Raw genomic sequence first — 8,138 nt, 5'->3', positions numbered from 1 at the left:
TCCCTTCCCTGCCCTGCAATGGCTGGAGCAGCAGCAGCAGAAGAGAAGAGAGAAAATAGTCTCATGGGGTCAGAGGAATGGCAGTGGAGCGCGATCTATGAATTTCACTAGCCAGGTCTGTCTCCCAATTGAACATTATTACTCTCTCGGCGCGCACGTCGCCACCACGGTTTCCGCGACAGCAGCAGCATCATGATGTTGCGTCTATTGTAAGTCCGGAACCGGGTTATTCGGCTGTTCGCGAACAGTCAGGTTTTAACCTTGCCTAACAAACGATCAAACAACTTCCACTCTCGAGGTGCGATACGGTGACTGTCCTATCGTCCGCTCTTGTATGCTGGATTGCACTATTTCACTATATTAAGGGGAGAGGGTGCCTTCACACACATATTCGATGTGAAATATCTTCCGCCCCCCAGCGGAGCGCTTCGGCGCCTCTGCGAAGCAAAACGCGGCATTCAAAAACAACAACCAAAATTGCCGTCGATTTCCTCTCCCTGCCCTGCAATGGCTGGAGCAGCAGCAGAAGAGAGAAAAATAGTCTCATGGGGTCAGAGGAATGCATGATGGGCGCGATCTCTATAATTTCCTGTAGTCTGTCTCCCAATTGAACGGTAATACTCTCTCGGCACACATCGCCACCACAGTTTCCGCGACAACAACAGCATCATGATGTTGCGTCTATTGTAGAATCGGAACCGGGTTATTCGGCTGATTCGCGAACAGTCGGGTTTAACCTTGCCTAACAAACGATCAAACCTTCCCACTCTCGAGGTGCGGTACGGTGACACAATACTATCGTCGCTCTTGTATGCTGGATTGCACTATTTCACCTATTAAGGGAAGGTGCCTTCACACACCTATTCGATTGTGGAATATCTTCCGCCCCCAAGCCGGGAAGCGCCGGCGCCTCTGCGAAGCAAAGCGCGGCATTCAAAAACAACAACCAAAGTTGCCGTCGCTTTCCCTTCCCTGCCCTGCAATGGCTGGAGCAGCAGCAGCAGCAGAAGAAGAAGAGAGAGAGAGAGAAAATAGTCTCATGGGGTCAGAGGAATGGCAGTGGAGCGCGATCTATGAATTTCACTAGCCAGGTCTGTCTCCCAATTGAACATTATTACTCTCTCGGCGCGCCCGTCGCCACCACGGTTTCCAGCGACAGCAGCAGCATCATGATGTTGCGTCTGTGCCAAATCCCGGAACCGGGTTATTCGGCTGTTCGCGAACAGTCGGGTTTTAACCTTGCCTAACAAACGATCAAACAACTTCCACTCTCGAGGTGCGGTACGGTGACTGTCCTATCGTCCGCTCTTGTATGCTGGATTGCACTATTTCACTATATTAAGGGGAGAGGGTGCCTTCACACACATATTCGATGTGAAATATCTTCCGCCCCCCAGCGGAGCGCTTCGGCGCCTCTGCGAAGCAAAACGCGGCATTCAAAAACAACAACCAAAATTGCCGTCGATTTCCTCTCCATGCCCTGCAATGGCTGGAGCAGAAGGAGAGCGAGAGAGAGAATAGTCTCATTGGGTCAGAGGAATGGCAGTGGAGCGGGCTAATGGCGAGTAGGCTCGCGATCTATCAATTACACTAGCCAGGTCGCTCTCCCTATTGAACATTATTACTCTCTCTCGGCGCACACGTCGCCACTGCGGTTTACGCGACAGCAGCAGCAGCAGCATCATGATGTTGCATCCACCAATTAGTCCGGAACCGGGTTATTCGGCTGTCTGCGAACAGTCCGGTTTTAACCTTACCCAACAAACAACATCCACTCTCGAGATGCGGTACGGTGAATGTCCTATCGTCCGACCTTGTATGCTGGATTGCATTATTTCACTTTATTAAGGGGAGAGGGTGCCTTCACACACATATTCGGTGTGAAATATCTTCCGCCCCCCAGCGGAGCGTTTCGGCGCCTCTGCGAAGAAAAGCGCGGCATTCAAAAACAACAACCAAAGTTGCCGTCGCTTCCCTGCCCTGCAATGGCTGGAGCAGAAGGAGAGAGAATTTAGTCTCATTGGATCAGAGGAATGGCAGTGGAGCGGGCTTATGGCGAGTAGGCTCGCGCTCTATCAATTACACTTGCCAGGTCCATCTTCCGTTTGGACATTATTTACTCCGTCTCTCTCTCGGCGCACACATCGCCACCCTACTAGTTTCCGTCACAGCATATGCTGCGGCCTTTCAGTCGGGAACGGGGCTCCCCTTCGCCTTGCTGTCTGCCCAACTTAGCGGACTTGCGTTGGCTGATCACCCCGTCTTCGCGTCTGTGCCGGCCTTCAATGCAGTGCCCAACCGTCTCTTGACCGAGATTCATTGCACTATTCCACGCGCAAACAGCTACCCTAAATGTGCATAGACAACGCTCATGGTTCAACACGACCAGGGTGCAGTCTGGGAGCCGAGTATACTAAAAAGAGAGTTTAGCAGCCAAAACTCGTCAAAGCACACGTTGGGTTACCCCATTACCTAACAACGATGGCGGTTCCCACCCGTGAAATACACAACCTAACCAATATTGGGCGACGATGGCGCTCAGGAGCCCACGTCCCCACAAACAGTAAGAGAAAGAGAGAGAGGAGGAGATGGGCCAATGTGCGGTCCCTCGCCCAATGTCTTATGCCTCGCTGGGGCAAAGAGAAGAGAAGAGGAGCGGATAAGGGAGGAGATTGGCCAACGTGCGGTCCCTCGCCCAATGTCGGCTGCCTCGCTGGAGCTGGGTAAAGAGGAGAGGAGCGGATAAGGGAGGAGATTGGCACACACGGTGGCGCTGCCGGCGCCGAGGATAGCAAGAGAAGGTGCAGTTTGATCTGATCATCTGGTTTGCTATTTCTCTAAGGCCAACGTGCGGTCCCTCGCCCAATGTCGGCTGCCTCGCTGGGGCAAAGAGAAGAGGAGAGGATAAGGGAGGAGATTGGCACACACGGTGGCGCTGCCGGCGCCGAGGATAGCGAGAGAAGGTGCAGTTTGATCTGATCATCTGGTTTGCTATTTCTCTAAGGCCAACGTGCGGTCCCTCGCCCAATGTCTTCTGCCTCGCTGGGGCAAAGAGAAGAGGAGCGGATAAGGGAGGAGATTCGCCAACGTGCGGTCCCTCGCCCAATGTCGGCTGCCTCGCTGGAGCTGGGGCAAAGAGGAGCGGATAAGGGAGGAGATTGGCACACACGGTGGCGCTGCCGGCGCCGAGGATAGCAAGAGAAGGTGCAGTTAGATCTGATCATCTGGTTTGCTATTTCTCTAAGGCCAACGTGCGGTCCCTCGCCCAATGTCTTCTGCCTCTCTCTCAATCTCACTATTTTGGCCGCCGTGATAGGCGCCGCCAACAGCAGCAGCTACCTGGTTGATCCTGCCAGTAGTCATATGCTTGTCTCAAAGATTAAGCCATGCATGTGTAAGTACAAGCCGATTTAAGGCGAAACCGCGAATGGCTCATTAAATCAGCTATGTTTCATTGGATCTGTAAACCCACTTACTTGGATAACTGTGGCAATTCTAGAGCTAATACATGCAATTGGTCTCTGACCGCAAGGGAAGAGCGCTTTTATTAGTTCAAAACTGGTCGGGCCCCGGTCCGTAACCCACCTGTGGTGAATCTGAATAACTTCGGGCTGAGCGCACGGTCTCCGCACCGGCGCCGCTTCTTTCAAGTGTCTGCCTTATCAGCTTTCGATTGTAGGTTATGCGCCTACAATGGCTATAACGGGTAACGGGGAATCAGGGTTCGATTCCGGAGAGGGAGCCTGAGAAACGGCTACCACATCTAAGGAAGGCAGCAGGCACGCAAATTACCCACTCCCGGCACGGGGAGGTAGTGACGAAAAATAACGATGTGAGTCTCATCCGAGGCCTCGCAATCGGAATGAGTACACTTTAAATCCTTTAACGAGTATCCATTGGAGGGCAAGTCTGGTGCCAGCAGCGCGGTAATTCCAGCTCCAATAGCGTATATTAAAGTTGTTGCGGTTAAAAAGCTCGTAGTTGGATCTCAGTTCCGGACTGGGTGCACCGCCCGGTGTTTACTGTCGCTCGAACAGCCGCCCGCCGCTCGCACGGATGCTCTTTGTCGAGTGTCCAGTGGCGAGAAGTTTACTTTGAAAAAATTAGAGTGCTCAGAGCAGGCTATTTGAATGGCCCGAATGGTGATGCATGGAATAATGGAATAGGACCTCGGTTCTATTTTGTTGGTTTCGGAACCAGAGGTAATGACTAATCGGAACAGGCGGGGGCATTCGTATTGCGCTAGAGGTGAAATTCTTGGACCGTCGCAAGACGAACTACTAAAGCATTTGCCAAGGATGTTTTCATTAATCAAGAACGAAAGTTAGAGGTTCGAAGGCGATCAGATACCGCCCTAGTTCTAACCATAAACGATGCCAACTAGCGATCCGCCGGCGTTATTCCCATGACCCGGCGGGCAGCTTCGAAACCAAAGTCTTTGGGTTCCGGGGAAGTATGGTTGCAAAGCTGAAACTTAAAGGAATTGACGGAAGGGCACCACCAGGAGTGGAGCCTGCGGCTTAATTTGACTCAACACGGGAAACCTCACCAGGCCCAGACACGGAAGGATTGACAGATTGAGAGCTCTTTCTCGATTCGGTGGGTGGTGGTGCATGGCCGTTCTTAGTTGGTGGAGCGATTTGTCTGGTTAATTCCGATAACGAACGAGACTCTGGCCTACTAAGTAGTCGACGGATCTCCAGAAAATGGTGTCCAGTTCGCAACTTCTTCTTAGAGGGATAAGCGGCAATTCTAGCCGCACGAGATTGAGCAATAACAGGTCTGTGATGCCCTTAGATGTTCTGGGCCGCACGTACACTGAAGGGATCAACGTTTTCCCCCTCCGAGAGGAGCGGGTAACCCGTTCAAAGCCTTTCTTGATAGGGATTGGGGCTTGCAATTGTTTCCCATGAACGAGGAATTCCCAGTAAGTGCAAGTCATCAGCTTGCGCTGACTACGTCCCTGCCCTTTGTACACACCGCCCGTCGCTACTACCGATTGAATGATTTAGTGAGGCCTTCGGACTGGCGCTCTTGGATTGTCGGCCCCGTTGCCCGCGAGGGTTTTCTGGGGTCGTCGCCTCGAGCTGACGGAAAGATGTCCAAACTTGATCATTTAGAGGAAGTAAAAGTCGTAACAAGGTTTCCGTAGGTGAACCTGCGGAAGGATCATTAACAGAGAGAAAGAGAACAGGGCGCTCTTAAAACTACTACTACTACTCTCCTGATTTGGGCGGTCTCGGGCTCTGCTCTGGCAACTCCAGCAGCGAAAGAGGACAATCCCGGCCCCCGCACCAAAAATAGGTACCACCACGCTGTAGGTGGACCACACTCGGGCGAGAGCGCGAAGACCGGAGGAGGAGGACGGACGGGGCTTTGGACGGCTGCCCGTCCGTTCCTTACTACCGGCGAATAAACCTCTTGACCCAAAAAGAGTGAAATTCAAGTGTCAAAAAACAACAACAACCGTCCGGCCAAACCCAAACCACAAGCTTGGGCTATGTCTGTCAAACCCTTTCATTGAGACTCGACCTGTGATGGTTAGTCATAAAAAAGACCAAATAGCAAATGCACAACTCTTAACGGGGGATCACTCGGCTCGTGGGTCGATGAAGACGCCAGCAAACTTCGCGTGTCGATATGTGAATACATAAGAATACCAGATACATCGACAAGTTGAACGCATATTGCAGCGGCGGCAGCCATAGGCTTGTCGCCGCCACTCCTCTGAGGTCGAAATATACATCCATCGGTTGCTGCGAGTTCGGTACCTGCTGACTGTCTCCCCGACACGAGAATGGCTTGAACCGAGCTTCCCTTATGAGGTTTAATCGCCCGCGCCTTGCGAGCGTGCTTATAAAAACAACAAGCCTATCACTAACGAGTCCATGGACTTAACATTCAACCACAACAAAGCGACGGTTATCGCCCTCGCAAATAACTGGAATGGCGGCTCTTTTGCCTGCTGTCCACAGAGACACGAATGGCCGTCGGCACGCTCACTTGTGATGCACATGTTCTAGAGCGCCATCCCACGAAGAGGAAACGAAACCGGGTCGGATATCTTTTAAGTAAGCCCCGCCGGAATTGCGTCTATCACCTCGAAAAGAGTGCTTGGCATGCATTGCAGTGGAACCTAAATTGATGAGTGCGCCTGGGCCCGCAGTCTACCATGTAGTGGTGCAGGCAGAGAGATGAGAATGCTTGGGTGACGCCGTGCTCTTCCTCACGCGCTCCTCCACCCTCTCCCACGGTCAGACGCGGTGTGGGCGTTCTCTTTGAGAGTTCGCCACGAGTCCACGTCTATCTCATGACTGGGAGGGAGGCAGGGGAGTTCTCTCTAAACGCGTTAAAGACGGTGTTGCGCCTCATAACGGCGCTCGCCGGGATAGAGCACTAGTTCTGCAGCCGGAAAGGCCGCTCACGCCAATTAATACTGCGACTCTCGCTCTCTTTCACCGGATAAACAAGTGCCACTGCTGTGGCATGCGGGAACGGGGAAAGAGGTCAAAGTTTAAGCGGCAAAGGTGCGGCCGAGTAAGGGCGGAACACGAGCGTATATGCATTAAAACTGTGTGTGTATATGACTCTGCGAGAGATGTTCTGCTGGAACACTTTTCCTATTGGCTATTTACCACTCAATGAGAAGGAACGGAGTCAGGGGTGGGAGTGCCGGCGCCATGGCCGCTGGTACCCCCGCGACAAGCCCTCAAACCTTCCTGCCTGGTAATGTCGGTGGTGAAGAAAGTCGGTGGCAGAGCGTCTTCCGCTTCGTGGTTGGGGAACTTGTTCCCCCTAAGGATGATGAGACCACGATCGACCTCGTAGTAGGAGAGAGCTACCCGCCAAATTTAAGCATATTAATAAGCGGAGGAAAAGAAACCAACAGGGATTCCCTTAGTAAGGGCGACTGAACCGGGAAAAGCCCAGCGCTTAACCTCGATGTCTTCGGGCACGAGGGGTGTTGCGTTTCAGAGGGTCCAGCACGCCGTCCCATACCGTCTAAGTCAAGCTTGAAAGCGGCCACTGCCCATGGAGGGTGACAGGCCCGTATGGCGGCGCCCGTGAGGGTACAGATGGGACGGTCGGAAAGGGCCTCTCTGTAGAGTCGGGTTGCTTGAAAGTGCAGCCCAAAGCAGGTGGTAAAAAGCAGGTGGTAAACTCCATCTAAGGCTAAATATGACCACGAGACCGATAGCGAACAAGTACCGTGAGGGGAAGTTGAAAAGAACTTTGAAGAGAGAGTTCAAGAGTACGTGAAACCGTTAAGAGCCAAACGGGTGGAAACTCGAAGGTCGAACTGAGGGGATTCAGCTCGTCGGCTGTCGGCTGGGTGGGGTGTTGTAATTGAGCGACCCAAAAATGTTTGGGCGCGCCCCCACTCACGCTGGCGTCGGCGGGCGTATTTCGCCTCGTAGGAGGTCACCGCGACCCGTTGCCGGGGGCGTCGAAGGCCCGGTCGGACTGGTACCTCGCCGCCGACTCTCTCTCAGCTCGTCTGGAGACGCGCGACGGGGAGAACCACCGGTGTCCTGGCTGCCCTCACGGCAGTCGTCGAGAAAACTTACCGCCGCCGGCAGCGGTTTTCTCGCGGTGTGCAAAAGGTCGGTGATCACCGACCCGTCTTGAAAACACAGACCAAGAGTCTAACATGTGTGCAAGTCAATGGGCTCACTAAACCCAAAGGCAGAGAAATGAAAGTAGCGGGCGCCGGGCACTTCTAACGACTCTCCGGCGGTGCGTCTTAAGCTGATCCTGACGGCTGCCTGCGCAATCATACCTTGCGACAAAGCGGTGAAATCTCCCGTCTCTGGGCGTTGCGTTAATAGTGGAGAGGTCGTCAGGGCGATGGTCGAAGTTTAATTTCCTCATGGGAGGGGGGGGCGCAGGCCCGGGACTTGCAAAGACGCCGCGGTGCTGTCCGTCCCCGGAAGCGGGCCGTCGGTAAACGGCGGAGGCGCACCGGGGCAGGCTCGCGGGCAGTCGGCAAGTACCATGAGCATATATGTTGGGACCCGAAAGATGGTGAACTATGCCTGGCCAGGATGAAGCCAGAGGAAACTCTGGTGGAGGTCCGTAGCGATTCTGACGTGCAAATCGATCGTCGGAGCTGGGTATAGGGGCGAAAGACTAATCGA

General features: G+C 53.5%; 1 non-coding gene across 1 annotated transcript; it reads left to right on the top strand.

Annotated features, from left to right (window-relative positions):
* The first annotated feature begins 3,336 nt into the window (after window positions 1–3,336).
* LOC121876986 lies at window positions 3,337–5,175 on the top strand. Its single transcript, XR_006090860.1, has one exon. It is a non-coding gene; the product is annotated as a small subunit ribosomal RNA (ribosomal RNA).
* Window positions 5,176–8,138: the final 2,963 nt, after the last annotated feature.

Source organism: Homarus americanus, unplaced genomic scaffold (assembly GCF_018991925.1).
Source record: "Homarus americanus isolate GMGI-L3 unplaced genomic scaffold, GMGI_Hamer_2.0 scaffold19968, whole genome shotgun sequence".
Lineage (NCBI taxonomy): Eukaryota > Metazoa > Arthropoda > Malacostraca > Decapoda > Nephropidae > Homarus > Homarus americanus.
This window is presented reverse-complemented; position numbering and strand designations above follow the sequence as displayed.